This window comes from Schistocerca serialis, chromosome 2 (assembly GCF_023864345.2).
Source record: "Schistocerca serialis cubense isolate TAMUIC-IGC-003099 chromosome 2, iqSchSeri2.2, whole genome shotgun sequence".
NCBI classification, from domain to species: Eukaryota; Metazoa; Arthropoda; class Insecta; order Orthoptera; family Acrididae; genus Schistocerca; species Schistocerca serialis.
This window is the reverse complement of record NC_064639.1, coordinates 127,558,706-127,583,402: the sequence shown is the minus strand read 5'-3', so window position 1 is coordinate 127,583,402 and position 24,697 is coordinate 127,558,706.

Here is a 24,697-nt window from a genome sequence, read left to right as displayed (position 1 = left end):
GGCTAATATTAATGACTTCATAAGAAAGGGACAAGAGTGTAGCAGCCCTGCCTGGTGGCTTGGCCTGCAGTGAGTTCTATTGACATTTAAGAATTACTATTAGGTTCCTGCGAGGCCACATCATCATAAATCTCAACATATTGGGAATAGACACCCAAATATTTGTGACAAGCCAGAATACAATTGCCATTTCATCTTTCGTTTTTTAATAAGACTGGATTTACAAAATCGAAGAAACTCATTCCTGAGAGAGAGCACTGATCATATAAAATGTAAATAACATCAAGTGTTGCAGAACATACTTGTATAAGAATGTCCCAGAATCTGTTACAAAGGCGAAGATGAAAATAAATTTAGCACTGAGCAGGACGTAAAACTACTTCCATCATACACCATAATCCCATGCCTCTGTTCACTATGCTGTAGTGAATGCATACTAAGTAAGACATTATCGTTCATCTTGTGATGTCCTGAAAGATTTTACCACTGATGAATGATTATCTGACATTTAATTATAACAAATCATACCTAGAGTGACGTGTTTGTGATAAATCGTCAAAGCACCATTGCCTTAAAATGACATACTGTGATAATACACAACTTATAACACAAACACAGTGAATAAGAGTTTTCTGGTCCCATCGATTTGCGCTACAAAGTCATGAACGTTAACCAAACAGCAAAACCAATTCCTCGGCATCCCTGAGATTTAATACTATACTCTATGCATCAGTATCTGTGCTTATTGGGTAACGTTCATGAAGTAATAAGTTAAGCACCTGAGCGTGGACTATAAGTTTATAACTAACGCCATAAGGTAACATCCATCTGCAACTTGTCTCTCGAGGGAATGGTATTGCTCACTTGTTGACCCACATTTTCAAATAACTAGAAGGCCACTTAGTAGAGTCGTAGCCGACTTTACAGAAGTACAAGCCTTCAGTGTGGCGCCGCTGCACAGATGTCAAACAGAAGAATTGATTTTCAGAATGTACATCTTATTGCACGTTAAAAAGCATTATTCTTTGTAATAAGTGCAATTAAACACTGAAGAGCCAAAGAAACTGCTACTGGCATGCGTATTCAAGTACAAATGCGAAAAGTCAGAATACAGCGCTTCGGTCAGCAACGCCTATATTAGACAACAAGTGTCTGGTGCAGTTGTTAGATCGGTTACTGCTGCTATAATGGCAGCTTATCAAGAATTAAGTGAGTTTGAATGTGGCTTTATAGTCGTCGCACGGGCGATGGGACACAGCATCTACGAGGTAGTGGTGAAGTGGAGATTTTCCCGTACGACCGTTTCACGAGTGTACCTTGAATATCAGAAATCCGGCAAAACATCAAATCTCCGACATCGCTGCGGCCAGAAAAACATCCTGCAAGAACTGGAGAGAATCGCAGATTGCTATAGATTTCAATGCTGGGCCTTCAACAAGTGTCAGCGTGCGAACCATTCAACGAGACATAATCGATATGGGCTTTTGGAGCCGAAGGCCCACTCATGTATCCTTGATGGCTGCACGACACAAAGCTTTATGCGTCGTCTGGGCCCATCAACACCGACATTAGACTGTTGATGACTGGAAACATGTTGCCTGATCAGGCGAGTTTCGTTTCAAATTGTATCGAGTGGTTGGACATGTACTGGTATGGAGACAAACTCATGAATCCATGGGCACAGTATGTCAGCAGGAGACTGTTCAAGCTGGTGGAGGCTCTGTAATTATGTGTGACATGTGCAGCTGGAGTGATATGAGACACCTGATACGTCTAGAGACGACTCTGACAGGTGAAACATTCGTAAGCATTCTGTGAGATCACCTGCATCCATTCATGTTCATTGTGCATTTCGACGGACTTGAGCAACTCCAGCAGGACAATGCGAAACCCCACACATCCAGAATTGCTACAGGGTGGCTTCTAAGTTTAACACTTGCGCTGTCCACCAAACTCCCCAGACATGAACATTATTGAGCACATCTTGGATGCCTTGCAACGTCCTGTACAGAAGATATCTCCGTACCCTTGTACTCTTACGGATTTATGTACAACCGTACAGGATTCATGGTGTCAGTTCCCTTCAGTGCTACTTCAGACATTAGTTGAGTCTGTGCCACATCTTGTTGCGGCATTTCTGTGTGCTTGCAGGGTCTGTACACGATGTTAGGCAGGTGTACCAGTTTCTTTGGCTGTTCAGTGTATGATAATACATGCACCCCAAGAACAAATCACTAACAGTCTTCCGATATTCAGAGACATGATTGGAATTTTATCAAGTGCTGAAGACTGTAACACATGAAAACAGAACGCAGTGCAGAATTCAGTTACATGGTATGATGTATGGTATCCACATTAGAGTGGTATACAATTAGAGTGGTACTATCATTAATAGATGTCAACAAGAACAAATCACTATTGCCTTTTCCATATAAACAAAAAAGAATTGATTTTTAACTGATAAAAATTATTGTATATGAAAACAAAATATAGTGCTACAGTAAAGTATAGCACAGTGTGATCAGTATGCACTTACATCACAGGTTATAAAACATGTTTTCCATACCAGTAAATGTAAAATATGGGAGTAACTTGCTATTATGTATTAAACGAAATAAGTGGTTTGTAAGATTATTACACAGTTTCTTAATTCAGAGGATCTTCAATGGAAGCTATTAACTTTGGTTTTCTAGCGAGTCATCATGCCTTGAAATCAATATCCTTCAACTTTCTTTTAATAGTGCATTCAGATGCATTGACATTAGTCTCTTCCAGTTGAGACTTTATCTGTTTTGTTGTTGCAAATCTGTTTTCTAGGCAAATTCTGTTGAGAAATCTTACTGTCCTTGGGGTGAAAATTGGTTTCCTTCCACATTTATTCTTCCTTCTAGGGCTCAATTCTTCACCTGAATCAGTTTTCTTCTTCATGCACTTCACGCTAGCTTCTGATATTTCCAGCCTTCGTGGAATTTCCCAATTGGAATACATTTTCGTATTAACAAGTGCTTTGACCTCAGCTTTTTTACATGATGAAATGTCCCCTCTTTTACCCATTTTTAAAGGTCACAATTAGTAATATCCAGCTGTTAAACAATCAATTGTGATGTCGATATTACGAAATTTATAATCAAAGTGAACAAAGTATTACACCAGTTACATGCTAGAACACTACTGAACAGGTCCTTTCCTGTACGCTGCACTATGCGCATTAATACCTACAATAAGTCAAGAATCCAATGCCACATAGCAACAGTAGATACAAAATTCAATAATGTGATAAGTCTTCTGAATAACTGTCATAAATTTTCCGATTAATCGCTTTAAATACGATATTCAACATGTAATTATTACAAATAACATTAAAAATGTGTGGTGCATCTAATAATTTTGCCAGAGGCTGTATATCATTGGCATTCATGACTTTGGGATATGAATCTTCAAATTCTGGGTTGACTAGAAAAATGGAGATATCCATATCAACAAATCAGACTGGACCATTCCAAAATTATCATCCCAGACTTGATGGTAGAAAGATATTCTTCCACAACATGAAGAATACAAACCAAGTTCACTCTTGGCACATTTTTATCAGATTTTAAAATCTGAGTGTTGAGATATTATAATTTTCTCCAGTTGTCTGTACAATCCGAATTTTTCTTCTGAGTTATCAGTCTGAGACTTCACAGTCATAAGATGCATTTGGAAATTACTGAAACCTAACTGTATAATGCAAAGAAGAACTCCACTAGTATGGTGCAAAGTGATAAACCCTTCGATTTTAATGACTGCCACCTGCACAACCAAAATTTAAAACTTTCCAAAAAATGTGACATAGTGTCATTACAAACAAACTATGAACTGGGGTTCCCACATTCACTGTTTTTACCAGTCTGTAATTATTTGAAGAAACTGAGCTGTACCCTCATTCTGAACATCAAAGCACCAACAGTTGAATCACGAAAAACATTGTTTCACAAGTTTACAATTTGACATTCGGTGCCATTGAGATACACACTTTTGTAATTGAGATTTTGAGCTGCTATTACAATGAGGGTGTTTCTCCATTCTTCTCTGTATAAGTTGACCAATTCAATTTAAACCTGATCGAAGGATGAGAATGTGAAAGTCTGCAAGAAATTACAAGCTGTAAATCTGCTAGAGTTTTTTCATATAACTCCTCCGCAGACATATTGTTGCTTCCACTGGATGCAAATCTTCTTCATGCTATCAAATGCAGATACAATTGGAAAAGCCAGAATTGTTGTAGCTTAAGTTTTTAATGAGTTATCAGCAACACCATTAGTAGCACCTCCCTTAAATGGAAATTTTTGGATTAATATAAATCTCATCCAACTGTGAAATGCATATTATTTCCTCTTCAGGCAGTCTGATTACTACAGTCTTAAGAAAATAACAGTTTCTAGACTTTTTTGCTGAAAGGTTTACGGAAGCTATAAGTTTTTGTATTTTTTTTTGTGTGTTAGATATAGATGACAGTTTGAATTAAGAGCACTTAATGCTGCTCGGGACTGTTCAAATAATAAGAAAGAGAACAGCAACATATTACCAGAAAACCTTTTCTTTTTTCATACCATTATTTGTTCCTACAAGAAGTTCGTATGAGTGCTGTTTACATTGTCTTAAACAAAATTTTCCTCCAAATATGAAACCCAGTTTTTAAAAATTTTGTTATACAATCATCTCACAACTTTCACTAGATGTTTCAATAGTGTATGGTATAGTATAGTGTATAGTGTTTTATTCATCTCATAACATACAATTTATAATCATATGATTAGTTTACAGGAGACATGTCAAAAAAATGGATAACACAACTTAGGCCTAATTGGTACAAAGAATTTTAACATTAATATAAACTTTTATTTTTCTTTCCTCCCTTTTGTGAAGGACAGCTACATTTACACACAAGACTATATGTAAATTTATCCTGCTCAAATGTTCAGTTCACCCTTCATGAACTCCTCAACAGTGTAGTAGCAGCGTTTGACAAGTATATCATATAGCTTTGTTTTCAGTGTCTCTAGGTTCATACTCAGAACATTCTTTCCTTTCAGCTTGTTATGAATTTTCATTGCCATATACTGAGGAGACTGCGCATATAGGTTTAAGCGATGAGTGGGAAGCATAAAATTGTCTTTGTTTCTCATGTTATACGCGTGACAGAAACAGTTTTTCTCGAATAACTCTAAATTACTATGTAGAAAGACGATAATATCATAGATGTATAAAGAGAGAACTGTTAATAACTGTTGTTTTTCAAATAGTGGCCGACATGATTCATATCTTTGCAGAATGTTCTCTAGCTGTGATCAACGAGTTTTTTTCAAGTTCAGAAGCACGATCCACTGCAGATCATGAACTCTTACGATATGTGCAACACACATACAACTGTCAATCTTTACACTAACTTGAATATTTCGAATGCCTTCCACTGATAACCTAAAGAAACATGTAAAATCGTCAATTAGAGTATGGTACCACTTGTCACTTTGCATAATTCTACCTACATTTTCACACAATTCTGTACAACTTTTAATCATATCCTCTGCAAGCCACTCTTCATTTTTCTTATGAAGATCTTCCTCTCACCTCAGTCTACATTCATTTGCATCTCTCCTAGAGTCTGATTTTGATAGTTAGCTTAAATAGTGAGGTAGATTGGCACAAATTCTTGATACTGCACCAACTCTTAATTTTGTTCAAGCTCTTTGGTATTTCCACTCATTTCCTAGCATATCTTTAAACGTATCAAACCTTACTTCACAATGCTTGGCACAGAGCACAGATCTCTTGGAAGGTAACCATTCTTTTCTTAGAATTGCTTTCAACCATTCACAGTGTGTGTCCATACCCGTTGAGAATTGGAACACAGTTGGAAAACTAACGAGTATGCTGTCATTAGCTCCATTTCCTTGAAGCTCACAGTTACTTATGGATGTTTTATTTTCGGAAAATGCATAATTATGATAATAATGAAGTTATTTAGGTGCACATACCTTAGAATCAGAGCCACTGATATATGATCAATTCATAGTTCTATAATCATAAAAATTAGCTCTATGATATTATGTTTTGATTCTACATTGTGTCTCCATATTTTTGAACATATGTATTATTTTCCATCATTTAGAATAAAAATACATTTAACTGAAATCTTAAACATCATTTCACCAACTCACAAAAAAATCATCACCTTTTAGCCTAACCTGTGCTTTGGGGTACGCTACACTATGCCACCACAGTTAAGATTGTATTCACCTTCACTATATTTGCTAATATACAGCCAAATTGTACTCAAAGCAATTTCATCCTTCACTTTTTATTCAGGCAGAAGGCACAAAATTGAAGAAATTCTTGCCTGAGAGACCAGGCTCTTATACATAAACAATATAAAATATTGCCAGAATTAAAATTTCACTGTGCAGCAGAATGTGCGCTGATATGAAACTTCCTGCAGAGTAAAACTGTGTTTTGGATCGAGTCTCGAACTCAGAACCCTATCCTTTTGCGAGCAAATGCTGTAGCAACTGAGTTATTGAGGCACAACTCATGACCCAGCCTCACAGTTCACTTCTGCCAGTACAGTATCCCCTACTTTCGAAGCTTCACAGACGTTCTATTGCAGAACATATCTGTATTCAACTCATATTAAAGACCCAGAATATGTTACAAGCAGGAAGATGAAGAAATAGCATGTAGCAAAAAGCGAAAAAACTTCCTTGACTCTGTAACTCAACGTTCCTTATCTCAGTACCACATTGAACACCTGCATCTCAGAACAATATTACCGTCATATTAAGATCTCCTGAAGACTTTTGCTACTGACACATCACTAACTGGTATTTAATTACAAGTAATCACACCAGGAGTTACGTATTTGTGATAAATTTTCCCACCAGGAGTTACATATTTGTGATAAATTTTCAATTTACTATTGCATTGAAATGTCATGCTACCATACCACATGAATTATAACACAAAAACAAGAAATATGATAAAATTAATAAGGAATTTCCAAAGTTGTCGATTGACATCACTTCTGAGTAAGTTGAGCGATTCATGAATGCAATGCTTCAAGAGATACCTATGTTCCAAAAACAAGCAGTGATCTGGATTGACTGGAATGGCTAGCCAATCAGCATCACTATTTAAGTGCAGCCTAACATCGGTCCATCATTTTGACGCTAAAGTGCCGTATTCCGTAGGTAACATATTACAATTTCCATAGGTAACATATAACAATGTCACTGTTCGATACACTGACACATAAAAGGGCTATCAAAATCAGTTGTCTCAGTTGCAACATGATTCTGTAAAAGTTAGGAAATGTGATGTCAGTGTATAATTAAGCTACTTTTAAAGATTTAAGGATGACTCCCATATAAAAGTCTTACAATAGCTACAGAAAGCACATAGGACGAGAATAATTTTGGACTGCTAGAACAGTCTTAAAAACGCATTTTTCTTGCATTCTTATTTCTCATTTGGTTCTCTCAAATATTTCTCATAAAGTTATGCACATCTTAACGACCTGCATTATGATTTATAGATGTCATGATAGATGACAATGACTTGGTGTGATAAGAATTCATATAGATATAAAGCAAACAATGTTCGATGCAATGATGTAAAAGGGAATAACTTGTTACTGCAATTTCACGTTCTCCCTCTCGCCCCCCACCCCCACCCCCCACACATAATCATACAGACATACAACCATACACAAATGAGTAGCAAATAAAACATTGACATAGTAAGATATGCTCCACAAAAAAATTAAAAAATCATCACATATTAAGTCTTTAAGAGTTTCTCTCAACAAGGCAAAAACAAAGTATTTTATGGCTATTTATGCTGACAAGTATTCAATATGGATTTCTTGTTGAAGAAAAACTATTTTTTAAAGATAAAGATTTCTATTGTATGAACAAGTCTTTTACTTTAATATGGACATTCCATTTATTGCTGTTACTTTCAACAGACTTAGATTTTCCAAAAATGTAGACACTACCAAGACGTGAAACGTATGAATATTGGAATATTTGTTCTGATGCACCACTGTCATAGGGTGATTAATTATTAACACGATGTCAGAGTTAGGATAGTAGAGATTAACAAGCCTCCGAGGTTAGCAATGATGCTAATTCATTATGACTATAATTTCATTAGTGATTTTGTGTGCACTGCAAGGGCGAATGACGGATAGCAAATTGACATAATGATGGCCAGGTGTAGAGGGATTGTCCATTTTTTTGTTTTACTTGTAATCTATTTAGGGGTTGGCAGTTTTTGCTCGATGGCGATGGCCATTGTGAGGGTGACCTTTATGAGAAGCAGTTTTGGTCGATAGAAGAAGTCAGTGCTAGCAAACTAACATAACCAAGCAGTGTACAGGAAACTGTGCATATGAGCACAGGTTGGCTATGAAAAGTCGAGCACCTGGTGCCGTTTTTACCAAAACGTGGTGTTTTCAAAACCCCCACAACAAGGACCCTGTCTCACTAGCAACCGAGTTGTTTGGCAGTCAGGATGTGTTTTCCGTGACTGGTACAGTCAGACTCCCAATCCCAATCACATAGTCTTATAGTTCAAGTACCTTGTTGAGGCGTTTTGACCAAGTGGTACAGGTACCAGAAGGAGTCGATAAACAAAGAAACATTTAAAGATTTTGTTGCTCGCTAGTTGCGACAATCAGATCATCTGGAATTAAAATGACAGCTCAAAATTGTGGTCACATCCGATCCTCTGAAGGTCTATTGTCACTTGCCGTCATTAGTGTCTCTCTTGCTTGTCCTCAGTTAGAGAAGAGTTGTTAATTTTGTGTCGTCTTATTACTAATTTGTATGGGTTTTCTTGATTATCCAAGCATTGATCTCGAGTCCATTAATAGCTCTTCAATATCCAAGCGCTTTAGCCACCTATTTCAGTGTCTTTTTATCTTGCTATATCTGTGAGTTTCCTTGCTAATATGTTTGTAGGTGTTTATGAAATATTTGAGTCTATGGTCGACTTTTATGTAAGTAGAGTTCTGCTATTCACTTCCGTCTTTAATTTGTATCCTTGCGCTTTTGCCACCTATTTCAGTGTCTTTTCATCCTGTTAGATCTGTAAGCTTCCTTGTTAATGTGTTTGTAGATGTTAATCAAATATTTGAGTCTGTGGTCGACTCTAATGGAAGTAGAAATCTGCTATCCACTTCCATCTTTAGTTTACACATGATAATTGTAACGACAAGACCAAACACACCTGTGAGATGCATTCGCGGCTTTAGGCAAAGTCTGGACAGTAATTGCGGTAGGAAATGTTTGTTTCAAATGGTTCAAATGGCTCTGAGCACTATGGGACTTAACTTCTGAGGTCATCAGCCCCGTAGAGCTTAGAAATACTTGAACCTAACTAACCTAAGGACATAACACACATCCATGCAGGAGGCAGGATTCGAACCTGCGACCGTAGCGGTCGCGCGGTTCCAGACTGTAGTGCCTAGAGCCGCTCGGTCACCCTGGCCAGCCAAAAGTTTGTTTCCAAACCACCTTGGGTATACTGTGGCTTGCGAAATCACAGACAGGATACTGACCTGTATACATAACGTCGTGACTCTGACTAAGCGTTTTGCCTGTTGGAACAAGTCTTGACCTGCCGGCGTGCTATAACTCTCAACTTGTTGACTAATCACTGTTGCTTGTTGTAAAAAATCATAACTTGCCAGAAGAAATCTAAACAATTTTGTGTTGTAAAATGGACCTTCTACTTGGAGGAACTAAGAATGCACTATTATTAGTTTTTTATTAATTCCTCCCCCCACCCCTCTCTGATTGTTACGAACCTAACAGCGTTAAACTGATGCTAGTTGAGGGACTTCCTCCCATGGTGGAAGCACGTGCAGCTGATACATCACAGCTCGCACAGACTGATACCGCTTATGAGGGGATGCCATATGATGAGACATCAGTGGTTTCAATCCGTTAGTAACAAGACAAGGAGGAATCACGTGAATGAACGTGGGCACAGACACAAAGGAGCCACGGCCCTTGATCTCTGTCTCGTTGGCTGCCAGCTGTCATCACAGTAGCAAGGCTCCTCTCCTGTTCCCTTAATTAGCACTTCAACTTCCACTTTGGCCCACGCAGCACTCCAGGCCTGGCGGCGACATCCTTATGCAAACGTCCTGTCTCTGGCTACGTGAATAAAAGCGCTTGATTTTCTCAATTTGCCTCCTTGTCTTCAATCATAGACTTACATGCCTACTCCTCGTCAAAGTCTGATCCTTGTATCCTGTACAACTGACGTTAGAATCCAACTTCTGGTCTAGCAGGCACATTTGGCAGCTACAGTTTGATTACAGCTGCTGTGGATGAGAGACGAAATCTTCTGCACCCTTTCCTGCCTTTCACACACCTGGTGTTATCCGATGCTGCAGCGAGCACTTCTATCGTGTTCGGCCTTAGATGTGTCATACATGCCACGCAACGGCCTTCTTGTCTTTTGCTTCAGTCTCTTAAGACATAGCAGCCAGTTGCAGTCGCACCCCTGTACGATAAGGAGCTGCTGCCGTCACTGACCCCAACGCCACCGGTTCAGTGACGAGCGCGTTTCAACAGATGGCCATCGTCTTTGGCGTCTTCAGCGCTATTGCCGCCTCAGCCTTGCTACAGTGGTCCACTGGACCGACACACCACGCCACAAAAACATCACACAGACATTGTTACCGCTTTCTCCATGATGGACGACACATGTGTCACCAGTCAATGCTCTACTGTTTCCAATGTTTTGCAGTGGCTAGGGCACGAATTTTGTTCTGTCTTTAGGTAATACAACTGCGTTAAGTATGTTTGTTATTGAGTAGGCTGTGAGATCCTTTATTTGTAAATCATGCCTTTGACCCACTCTCAGCAAGAAAATTCTGCTGAAGGTAGCAGTGAAGACACTATTGGGGCCTGACAAGATGAAATATGTAAACTTATGGTTAGAAATACCGGCTTAGAGGTGCGGTTTACCGCGTTCAAGTCACACAGAGGTCTGCAACAAGCTTTTTAGTGTTCATATTACTTTAGAAGGTCCCCAGAACGGTGACATTAACACATGTCCCCCTCCCCCCCTCTGCTACTATTGTAAGTTGTTTTCCTGCCATTACATTTATTCCTTCTTTCGCGGGAAAGCCACATGAAAATGTGAATACCATCTTGCAGATGCAGAATATTTGTGACGTTGGCCGCGTATGTACGTGGGCAGACGGTTTCCTGCTGAATGTAGCCCCCCCCCCCCCCCAAAAAAAATTGTCTGGTGACGTCAGCATTTATGTAAAGTCTTTGAACACATTGAAAACTGTCAACAAATCTTGGCTCCTGGCAAAGGGACCTGCAGAGTACTACTCCAATAAGCAGGGTGTTAGTTATTATCGTGACCATTTATCATCGGTATGACAGAAACAGGAAGAAAGTTTTGAGGGTTTTGCTGGCGGATTAAGAATAGAGTATTGCTACACGTATGTGTTGTGCGGGAACACAACCTAAAACGAAGTGATAATGGAAGAAGCAATGCTCAGTGCCATAGATTTCTGTAGCCATGAATAAATCCACAAATTGGCAGCGAGGTTAAAGTACCCTTAGAATCTTCCATTCATGAGGCAGTAAGATTAGCATTGTTCCATGAAGAAGCGGGACACTTTGTCTCTGTCATGGCGTGCAATAACGAATCGTGCTGCATGTTTACTAATGATATGCATTGTAGACATTGTGAGAGATTGGGACACATGGCTCGTAATTGCTGTCAGAATTGTAGGGCACCTGCGAAGTTGCCCTAGGATGGATGATGGACCAAATAGATGAAGAAATGGCTCCCAGAGTGGTAGGCAGAATTGAGGGAACAACAGGGACAGGCACAGCCATTCCACTCAACCTCCGTTAAGAATACTGAATCCCATAAACTTTCGTGGGGTCCCAGAGTTGGTCAGCCTCATTGTAAATCGTGAAAGACAAGGGAGAAAAGTGCGTATTCTTATCGATGTCGGCGTTCGTGGTAATAGAGAGGATCTAAAGCCTTCACGCCGTCACATAATTGGAGTAGGATCTAAAATTTTACAGACAGACTTAGATTCACAACTCATGCCGTACAATACAAAATTTGATTTGGAGGTCACACGATGAAGTAACCATGATGTGCTAGGGAACGACTTTCTGAGCCAGTTTCAGGGAGTGCCCGATCGACGATAGGTAACATACTGTTTGATTCAGCGACACTGTTCAGCATTTCGATAGTGACTGCACAACATAGGCGCAAGAAACCAGAGAAACAGGACCTATCTCCCGAGTTTCTAATTCTCTGTGTGCCATGGTGTTAAAAGCCAGCAGCCCTGTAAACGCAAAAAGCAGTTCTGGAAGACTTCTCTGTGTGACGCTAAAAACCCAAGGTCTGGTCGAGTTGACTTTCTGATTGACCCAGTTCGCCAGAATGGGGTTCTCGACCAGCTGCACGTGAATCAAGGCCTTTGCAAAGCAGAGCAAATTCAGCAGAAAAGATGTTTGCCAGTTTTTGTAGGTAATTTTGGTATGGGAGACGTTATACTGCACAGTACAGCATTGACCAGTGTACAGGAAGTACCCAAGGACGAACTGTCTCCTATAAAGCAGAATATCCGAGAATAAAACGAAAATCGTTTGCAATCAAAGAAGTTTATGTAATCATGCCCTCACTCAAAAACAGATTCGAAGAAAAATTGAAGCATTTGTGTAATTCTGAGTGGAAATTATTAGGCCTGGAGTTGAAAGAATTTTCATGTTTGATCGAGGAGTGGCATATTTGTCTGCTACTGACCTTGTTCACCATGGCATTCCGATTGAAGATGCACGGCTGACATCACAGAAACGTTACAGAATCCCATAGCACTTCTAGTCTGTGGTAGAGGGGACAGTACAACAGCATCTGGAAACAGGGATAATACAACCTATTATTTCTTCCGTCTCCAGAGAATTACGCCCTCTAACAACTGCTAGCATGTGATTAACAATAACTATCGGTTTCAGTGTTGCCTACCGTACCTCGCTCGTTGTTGGCGAACCATACATCTAAGTCAACGCATCTGAGGCCATTACTCAGTGAGTACGAGCCCTTATGTAACTGGTACTGTTCTCTGCCTCATTGGCTCAGGGATATTCATTTTAAGTAGTTGAGTATGAACACCTGATTGCTATAACACCTGGCATGCTGTTTGTCTGCACACCTGAGTCTGCTGATCTCCAGGCACCCTGCTACCAGGTAACTCATTACTGCTAGAGATTAATGTTACCTATGACCTGACTATGCTCTGAAATTAATAATTTATCTATCATTTTGTCGATCAATGCAAACATTTTATAGTAGACTCAATCTAATGAACAGCTGTGGTAGGTCAGAACCGTAATCAGTAGTGATGGTCAGAGGATCATCTGCCAAGGAACATTAGGAACAATTAAAACTCATAATAACAGAAACATGTATCCCTTCTGCCTTTCGATCGATTACTGAAGTATTAAGAATTACAAAATATCTAATGCTCTAAAATGAATATACACAATTGTACAATCCATGCTTCCCTTGAATATACCAGTTGGTTTCATGCTCATTTGGGAAATGACACTATAAGCTATCTTTTCATAGATTGAAACATGAGAATTCTCACTCATTAAACTAACAACATGACACAACAATACAACATTCAACTTTGGGACATATGCATTGAAATTACTGCTTTGATTAACTTCAGTTTGGAACAACAATTTCACATTTATATCACAGTGAAGTGATCAAACAACATGGGCTCAAAAGTAGTGGATATCGTATGTATGAGAACTCACATCTTTTGATTAATCTTCACTATGGGAGTGACTACACTGACCAGTTCAAAATATAAAGTTCAATCTTCAGTGCAGATGCCTCATCTAGATCAAGAATAGGCCATCCCATTCTACTAAGCTGTACAGTTAACCCATCGTGCTGAGAGTATCCGCATACAGATATGTTTGACCATCCCTTGTACAAGCTGTGAATACGAATACTGCCGTTTACATACCTTTCCTGTTCTCTGGGATGCTCTACAGCAACACATTGCTAGTCAGACTTGAGACTTTGTGATTGTTAGCTGACCTCCAGTGTTGTACTGAAGCAAAACAATAATTTTTGTTCAGACTATTCAAACTTGCACACCTTATTCTGAGATCATACTGTTTGTGATGGAAACATCAATGCCTCCCTAACCACGCATGATACAGTGTGAGATCCTCTGTTTCAGCGCATGGGCAATAGCCTTCTTTATGCAGTACTGGCACCTATGGCAACCACTCGTCTTTGTTATAATTATATCAGTGTGTCTTTTACTTTTCTGAGTTACCTTTCAAGTTGCATCACCAAAATGACTGTGAAGGACTGCCTAACTATACAGATATCCATCTATTACAATCAATTGATCACCTTATTGCTCACGAGCAAGGCCAGATTACTATAGATCCTACTATTACACACACTGCCACCTGTCGCCATAAAAAAACAATAATAACTGTTACTTTGCCCAGTGCCATTTCTGCTCCTACAAATCTATTGTTTATCAGGTTAACTGTATGGATTACGTATAAAAAAACGGCTTCCGTCATCAAGAGAAGTGATGCCTGAATTCCAGCCTCTGGGAGACTACCACGAGTGAGGTAGCCACAAAGAATAAATCCTAAATACAGGCATGGCCGCTCTTTAGACTTGATGTACGATTAAAGGAAATCATTGTGTGAGAGCTCTTTTATTTATGTCATGACGTGGACAGATTACAACAGAGACTGTGACAGTAGGTCCACCTGTGAAGTGCTTCATCTTTATACATGTATGAGTTTTGGGAATAACTGATTTAGGAGAAAAGGTCTAGATCTCTCCTCACAAAGCAAGCAGCCCTGCAATTACAGTCGTTCTTGGACTTCTGCTTAATCACTGGTTATGGCCTTTTAGTACTTGAGATTAATTGATATTGATCGATCATAGTGGTATGATATCAAGGGTACACAGTTGGAAAAGAATAGCATGTAGTTTCATTACAGATTACATAAGCAACATTTAATTGCATGGGAAACTACTGGGTGTTCTAAAACATAATGTGAGTAGAACCTCCTCCTAGGTAGCTTCTAATGCTATCGAGGATGGAGTGTTACATTGTCTGCTCCATTCAACTCATGCAGCATAACTGGTCGACCTGACCACTTGTCAATAGTTCTTCTGGCAATCACCACATTCCTAGATGCCAGCCCACCGACAAGCCTAATCAACCAGCTATTTCACAAAGCAAGAAAAATGGACCCACAAACACTAAAAAGCCCATCATTTCTCAGTTTCATCGCCTTGTCTTCAATCATGGACTTAGATACTCCCTCCTAGTAACAGCTTGATCCTCACATGCTGCACAGTGTAGCAGTGGTGATGTATGGTGCAATTGCACTTGGGGAAACGGCAATCACCTTGTCAGCTGACCACCATTGTCCCAGTTGTATGCATGGTAATGGCAGTCAGCACTTGTGAACTAACTGTATTTGCCCTACAATAGTATCAACCACGCACTTGGGGTAGTGCTAGTTACCATATGTCAACTATTCTGGCTATCATAACGCCAGTTTTTTACAATTTCGTGTAACAATGGTGAGGTACAGGGTGTTTCAGAGTTCATGTTATACACTCCTAGAGGTTGTAGAAGGGACTTCGTAGGTCAGATTTTACATAGGCACCCATGCCCAGAAGCGTCATTCAACAACGCTGCAGAGTGACAAAGTTATATTTGCTGCAATCTGCAAATGTATGAATATACAAGATGATTCTGTGATGGTGTTACATAATTTTCAGGATGATGGAGAAGCATAAATGTATCAATTTGATTTAAGGGTCCCTGGTTTGGAAACGAACAAGTAGGAAGTTTCAAGTGAAGATAATTCTGATACCTCTCAATGCACATTGTGGTACTGCTGTTGCTAAGGATATAAGGAAGGGAACTTTCAGAGGTGGTAGCATTAACCGAAATTAGAAAAAAAGTATAGTAAACATGGACTGTAAAATGCACACCTTATCTAATGCTACAAGCACTTATTGATTTTTGCAGATGTGAAACACATGTCCTCTATTGTCTACAAGCAGAAATCAAACTGAAAGCCATCCACTGTCATTTTTATTTCCCTTGTGTTTCTAGACCTTTTCTTTTTAAAGTGCTAATATTGGTCAACTTTTTATCCAGCAGATTCTGAACTAGACTATAGCTGGTGCAATAGTCATCAGTCGTAACAGTCCTATTCATGTTCTCAAAGGGAATTATTAGTCTTTTGACATCATCTTCAGGTTTTTTGGTATGCCCCAGCCAACTATCTGCCACAATAGCTCGAAATTTGGGGTATAAAATGTCTCTGCTTCACTAAGGGTGTATATTTTGGTACCATACTTTGCAGGCTTATTTGGAATGTAGTGTGAAAATCCACAACAGCCTCTAAACAGCTACTGCATTTCATCAGTTATAACAAATTCGCAGTAATTATAATGAGCAATACAGTTATTTACAAATTATTGGTGAAACTTACGAAACGGTGCCAATTTACCTGTAGTTTTTCTTTGAATTCTCATTTCTATATTGTCAAACCTAATTGCTCTAAGAACAGGTTGAGAATATTTGTGACTGAAAAGTGATCACCAGATAAATGAAATGAATCGTTGTAGCTTCGTCATAAGTTGCACTTAGAAGCATCTTTTTTATTTTGTGATGGTGACTAGTTTCACACACCTGTGTCCATTTTCAAATCATTTCTATCGTAAGTGTGACAATACGAGCGATAGACTGTGTACAAAAACTCTAATGTCCATCCCCTGTGGTCTATTTACTGTTGATGACACTTATGATGGAGCCACAACCAGTTATTTCAATTATAAAACGACTTGTGGACATATTTTTCACCTGCAGTGTGGTGCAAGTTCGTTATCATAAGATAGCCATACCAGTGGTATCGGATATCCAACATCCACTGCAGTTTGCATGATTTCCTTCTTTATGCAAATTAAAAATAATGCTCCAAAGAGAGCCGAATTTCTTCTACTGTAGTGTCTTTACAATCTTGAGCTCGAGAATAATTAGTATCGCAACATTTTTTTTCCAATTCATCTGTTGATGTGAGCTATGATGCCTTCTATCATATTTTCAGTGGTAAACAGACAAAATGTATCTAAATGTGTAAGTGCATTTTTGGCAGTCCCTTCTGGGCCAGGTAAAAATTCTTGCAATGGTTTTAGCACTTGTTTTTCCTGCAGCTAGTGGCTGACTAATCCAAATAGTTTCATTGTATTTTCCGATATAAAATGTGCAGTTATTCGCTATAACATTATGTTCAGCTGTTTCCTGACTGTCATCCTCTATGTGTGACTGTTTATATTCTTTATTGTGTTCGTTAGCTTCAATAAGTTCCTGTCCAAATGAAAATCGTCATCATATTCATCACACATGAACCCATGTTCCAAAATTTCTCCTAGTATTCGAATGATCTTCTCAGAATCCCTTGCAATACTATTTTCCCCGGAAATAAATAACTCAAAAAACAACAAATTAAAACTGTAAGTAAGAATAAATATCGAAAATATGAGTATGTGTAACAAATCGTAAGCATATAAAGTCTGAATGATTTCTGTCTATTTTCAACTAATATGTCCTACTCAGCAGTCAGGCTGAAAGGGAGACTGGTGCTCGTTTGTATTCAGTAAGCCACAATCAATTAAATTTGTAAGTTGATGAATAATGAAATCAATTAAAATTTGACTGAATCTCTGGAAAGTTTTCTCCCAGATTGGCATTTGATTAAATTTAAAATAAAACCTCTCATATTAACACTTCAAATAAGATATTAAAAAACCAAATGGTCTGTGAGAATCAGTTGCCTTTCAAGAAGCCAGACTGAAAAGTTGGGTGAGTTGCACTAAGTAACGTTATGATCACAACTGAGAAACCATTGAACATTTATTTATAGATTAAGTTACACAACATCAATTAAAATTCATAATCGCAAGGGAATGTTTGATACTCATTCTAATATTGTAACCACTTCATAAGCTATATATTGACATTTGGGAAGAATATAGGACAAGCACAAGGGAACGATTCGTGAAATTACACATGCATGTACATCAGCACCAACAGTCCACACACAGAAAGAAGAAACCATAAGAATAATTCCATACAGTAAACTTAACCTCTACGGTCCAGAGAATAACCAGCTTTATCAGTCAATTGCATGGTCAGATACTCGAATAGAAGACATCCGCTTCAGAAGTACAAGAAATAGGAAATGTCTGTAATAAAAACAAATTGAAAGATAATTTGAAATTCAGGTTGAACACTTACCTTGAGTAAACGATTATGAGGGGATACCCAAAAGAAACTGAGCAAATTTTTGGTGGACAGAACTTTTGTAGTACTGCATTTTGCCGCTAGGTAAGGATAGAATGAACATTCAAGAGTCAATAAGCCGAGTGCCATAGCTGAAGAAGTGCAGGTCTAGATTCTGCAGAGTTAATAGCAACAACTGTTTTGTTTCATTGTCGTTTTTGCAATGGCTGATTTTCTTGAACAGCGTGCGGATTAAATCCATCTTTTTACTCGGAAAAAGTGGAACAGAAACTCTCGAAAAGTTAAAAACGACCTACAAGGACGATGCTATGGGGAAAAATCAAGTGTTTGAGTGCTTTTCGCATTTCAAAAATGGTGAAAAGTCAGTTAATGACAAATCTCATTCTGATCGTCCTTCCACTGACCAAACACTTGAAAATGTTAAACATATTCGTGCAGTCATCAATGAAGATTGATGACAGACCACTGGAGAAATTGTGGGGCTGTTGGGAGTGACCTAGAGTTCAGTGCAGCGAATTGTGACAGAAGATTTGGGAATGAAGAGGATAGCTGCCAAAGTCGTGCTACTACTACTGACTGCTGAGCAAAAACAAGGTCCCGTGGATGCATGCTGTACTTTGAAAGAAGAGTCCTGATCCACACTTTTTTCAAAAATTATCACAGGTGACGAAATTTAGACCTGGGTCCTGAATCAAAGCAATAATCAAGCCCTTAGAAAGCTGGTTCGCGGAAGTCAATCATTAAAACAATGCTGATTTGTTTTTTCGATAGAGAGGAGGCGTCCACTCAGAATTTGCTCCGCAGGGTCAGGCAGTTAATCAGGTTTTCTGCTTTGAAAAGATTGCGCAACGGAGCGCGAAGGAAGCACCCTGATTTGTGGCAGTCATGTGACTGCATCTTTCATCATAACAATGCCCCTGCTCACACAGTTCTGTCTGTATGACAGTTCTTAACCAAAAATGTTATGACCCCTTTCCTCAACTTATGTACTCACCTGACCCTGCCCTATGCAACTTTTTATTGTTTCCTGGAATGCAAAGAGACATGAATGGAAAGCAATTAACTGATGTTGCTGAGGTGAAGAGAAAATTATGGAGGCGCTGTCAAGAATCACAAAAGACGAATTTAAATACTGTTTTGAAAAATGGAATAAAATATTAGACAAGTGTTAGTGCAAGTGGAGAGTAGTTTGAAGGGGATAGAAGGTTTGTGCCGAAAATATGAATAAATAAGTTTTAAGAAGTTTGATTTATTTTATGTACCCCCTCGTATGTTGACCTGAGAGCTCACCTCATAGCGTGAATGCTCTTGGTCTAATTCAGAGAACAAGCAAAATGTAAAACACGGAATTCACGAAAGATATTCGAAGAACATAAAATTACATGCACAAGGAAAGTTATTAAAAGAAGTCACAGTAAGGGGAGATGAATTAGCAGATCTGAAGGCTCAATATGTCATACAAGAAACACATGATTCCTATCACCATCCCATATGGCACAAAAAAACCGAAACTTGTGAAATGAAATAAAATCGAACCACGAAAAGGGATCTATCACAAACATACGGAAAACACACAACTCAACTGCGCATAAGAGATTTACACTAACTGAAATGAGATGTAGATTGGTCAAAGCATTCTCCCATCACTAAGCTACGGTAGGATGACGAATCAAGTTAAAGAAATGAAATAATAATACACGCGATAGCACTCCCTAACTGAAGTAAATTCTGTGATATGTTTTAACATGAAAGAAATGAATTAGCATCTCTAACTGAACCAAGTCTTACACATTCCAACTTCCTACTTACATTAATAGTGATGACCTGAAGAAACACCCTTACTTACCAAAACCCCAGAGTACAGTACCATAGCATGCCATCAGACCAATATCCACAGGTAGCAGTGGAAATGATCAGAGAAAATATGTCCCAGCTACCTGCAGCAAACTAAAAGATAGCTGCTGACCAGTATCTATCAATGACTCTTAGATCCATCAGAGCTTAATTTAAACTATACACAAAAGTTAGCTAAACTGCCTCTGCCATTCAAAGAATCTGTGTCTGCGAACCAAGGCACATATATGGAAGCACCACGTTCTCTTTAGCAGGTTTCGAGAGTGTGCGTTTCTGGATGAGGTATCGACTATATTGCTTCCCCCTACTTATACCTCCCAAGGAGATCACGAATGTAATATTAGAGAGATTCGAGCACGCACGGAGGCTTTCCGGCAGTCGTTTTTCCCGCGAACCATACCCGACTGGGACAGGAAAGGGAGGTAATGACAGTGGCACGCAAAGTGCCCTCCACCACACACCATTGGGTGGCTTCTGGAGTATAAATGTAGATGTAGATGTAGATGCAGGTTAAGGAATAAGAAAGGGCTTTTAGAAATATAAAATGGGATCAGAAATATGGGATGGATACATAATAAAAATGGTTATCTGAGTACATATACACTTAATATAACTATAGAAGTGTAAAACTTAAAATATAAGGTGAGAAAACACAACATATGAGTATTAAAGTGCCGCTGTGGCTGTCTAATGAAATACTCTGCTGTGCATCCTTCTACCGAGAATCAAGAGCATAGATGAACTGACAAATAGAAATGCCGAGATGTGTAGAAAAGCCGAAGTCAGTTCGACAGAGCCAATGAAACGGCTCACATAGAGACGTTTGAAGTTGAAGAAATATTTACATCGATAGGTGTTTGCCAGAAATCACAGCACAGAGGCTGAACTGAAGTTGTCATTCATGTTGCAACTAAGCGGTGACCAAATCTGGTTTCAAACGAGGTCACACACACTTTATTTAAGATGAAGATTGAGGACTAGATTTTATGGAAGCCATCTACTAACACCAGCCTGTGGACGCTCAAAAAAATGTGGTGTGTATGTGATGGTGCAACCACCAGAGGGTTAAGGTATAAGATAGGTGTGCAGTAGTTCCTATAACTTCTTGCAATTTTATAGAACAATTTTTTTAAATGTTTTGTTTTCTTTAATTGTGATACAAAGATCGAATAAGATTGTCAACTATCCTTTAATTTATATCAATAGTGACAATAAGTGAGCCATGTGTATTTTGATAAGTAATTGTGGTTAGTCTCTGGAGGGATGAAGGCTAAGGGAGAAAACATTGAAATAAAATCCTGAGTGGGACGCCAAAGGTGGCTGGAAGGTGTACTACATCCCCTCCTGGCAGCTCCTGCAACTGAAGTGATGCCGGATATATTGGCTTGCATTTCCTCTGGACACATCATTTAGGTCGAGAGGGAGACTGTGTGACTGGGCAACTAGCGTGTCTTTATATTTATCGCTCATTCGTGTAGCATCCTGGAGAAAACACTTCCGCGACGTTCAAGGACATTGGGACAACGCAGAAAGAGGCAGTTACTAGTTATGAGCTCTATCTGGTACTCGAGTACCAGGAGCCACTTCTGATGGTGGGAGAGATCATTGCAGCTCACTGGGCAGCTACTGCCCATCTCAAGCAAGGCAGCCACCAGCCAGTCTCATACAGAGTGTGGAGCTTAGAAGTAATCTCCGACAAGTGGATCGAGATAGTGCACCTATTAAAAGCGAAAAGGAAATAATAAAGTAATCACCATTTCGTATTGCCACCTGGAATGTCAGGTACACGTGTCCAAAGTACATTGACGATATCCAAGAGGCTGATTTCATTCTTAAGGCTGCTGTAATTGGCAAGGTTCTCAATTGCTTGAATTTGGACGTTGTGGGACTGCAGAAGACAAGACTTCCAGACATGGGCTGTATCAGAGAGGCTAACTACACATTCTTCTGGCAGAGGAAGTTTCAAGACGAGCCAAGACTTCAGGATGTAGCACTCACGGTTTAAAACGGCCTCCTGAACTGTACTATGCCACTACCTGGTGGAACAGAGCGGATTCTTTCTTTACAAATGTGCTCTTCAAGTGACACTATCAATTCTTGAATGTGTGAGCTCCCACTTCATCATCCAGCATGGAAGACAAGAATCTGTTTTATGTTTTACTCAGCGACAGAACATCCAAAGTATCTGGTTCTGAGTCATTGTATATTCTAGGGGACTTTAATGCTCACATTGAGTCAAGTAATTACGTGTGGCCGACTTGCCTGGGTCATTATGGAGTGGAAAGCGTGAATGAAAATTGGGAGAGACTGCTGAATGTCTGTTGCTTTTATGGACTAAGCATTACAAGTATATACTTTCAAGTTAAGGATCGACACAATGTATTCTGGAGACACCCCCACTCTCATCACTGGCACCAACTTTGAGCGAATATTGAAAAAGGTGCTGCATGGAGAACTTCAGGAGGGTGTGAGGCCAGTGGGAAGACTGCATCTTCGCTTCAAGGATGCCTGCAAGAGAAACCTGACCAAGCTAGTATTGATCCAAGTCGCTGGGAAAGTACTGTTGATGATTGTATCAAGTGGCGATTAACAGTGTGAAATGGGCTCAAGGTTGCAGAGGACGAATGCACAGAAGAACAATCAGGAAGAGTACAAGACGGAAAGGGAAAACAGCTTCGTCCAAAGTGCCTCAAGTTTCACATGCCCAATCTGCAGTAGGGACTGCTATCATCGAGTGGAACTTTTCAGCCACAGCAGACTTTACGGACTCTGAACCAAGTATGCTAACCATCATTCTTTGAGGATGGATGGATGCCAACAACAGATAATTTGTCTTGGGAAATATTTAACTTGAGGTTCCATTGTGCCTTGCAATGTGTGGTATACAGAAACTAAACAGTAGTTTTCAACAAGTGCTACTAAACCTGTAAGTTTTATCAAAAGTGCTATTGCGTGAGCCACGTGTATTTTTAACGTTGGAGAACAATTAAGTTATGAGAGTAATGCACATAAGTTTTGCAATCGAAATCTTACTTGTATTGAGAAAGAATTTTATTTTGGAGCAAAGATTAAATTTTCGTGGTGCAAAGAACATATTTTCGAGATATCGAATTTTCCTCTCTCTCTCTCTCTCTCTCTCTCTCTCTCTCTCTCTCTCTCTCTCTGTGAAACCTTGTCTAACATTGCCTTTGGTGATATATAGATCTTATGTTTAGAGCATAACCAACTTATATATGTGTATTACATGAATATGTAGTTTAAGTAATACAATATAATGAAGATCTCATTGAAAGAACTTATTCCCCCTAAAACTTGCTTGATCAGTTCGTTGTCTTTGGCTGTGTTGTGTAGTTATATCTCGTATTTTGGAGCATGACGATAAGATTTTGGTAATATTTAGTAATTCATTATGTTGATAAAATCTGTAAACGTTTTGGAGAGTATGCACCATGGTTGCGGTTGGTAAATATTGCAGCCTTCCTTGAAAGCTCATTTTTAAGGGGCCGTGCTTCAATCGGTAAAAATGGAACCCTTATAGGATCACTTTGTTGTCTATCTGTCTGTCTGACTGTTAAGACTCCTTTTTCTTTTTTCGGGCGTAAACGTTATTTTTTAGTCACATGTTTTTTAAAATAATTTACACATCAAAGTACCGTTGAGGCACTTAATTTCAGGGCTTATGTATCAGTTTTGGTGGATATTTTAGATGTGTATTCAACAATGTGGTATCACTGATGTATTTTTTTGACATTTTAAATATTGATTTAACATTGTGACACTTGACAAGCATCAGGTGTTCTGTATAATAATTTAAATGTGAAAATATTTTATTTGTGGATACCTTATCCCTTAAACCAAGTATGGTGCAGAGAGAAAACTACTGGAGATAACATTTTTAGCATAGTGCAAACAACTGAAATCGTTTGTATACTTTAGCATACAGCTGAGATGGCGTTTCTGTGGCTACATTGTGATTGTGTGTTTTATTTTAATGGTCTCCAGATTACTAGCATGTGACTGGCTGTTTCATTTTAACAATCATCACCATTCCAAAAAATGAGGTGTGGTTTCTTGAATTGTGAATGGTGTCACAGATAAGGGTAGTGTGGATAATGACATCACATTGTCTGGCATGCAGACAAATGACAGACAAAGGTCAATGTGAGTCAGAAGATACAGAGATACACTACTTAGAATGTATCTTTACTTTCTCAAATATCGAGGAAAAGATGTGTAGGATGAGGACAAATGGCAAGATATATATATATATATATATATATATATATATATATATATATATATATATATATATATGTGTGTGTGTGTGTGTGTGTATGTATGTGTGTGTGTGTGTGTGTGTGCGTATAACATGAATGGACATGACGAGAATAGAGAATAGGTTAACCTACAAAGTTAGCAGAGCCAACGAGAGACATGGAC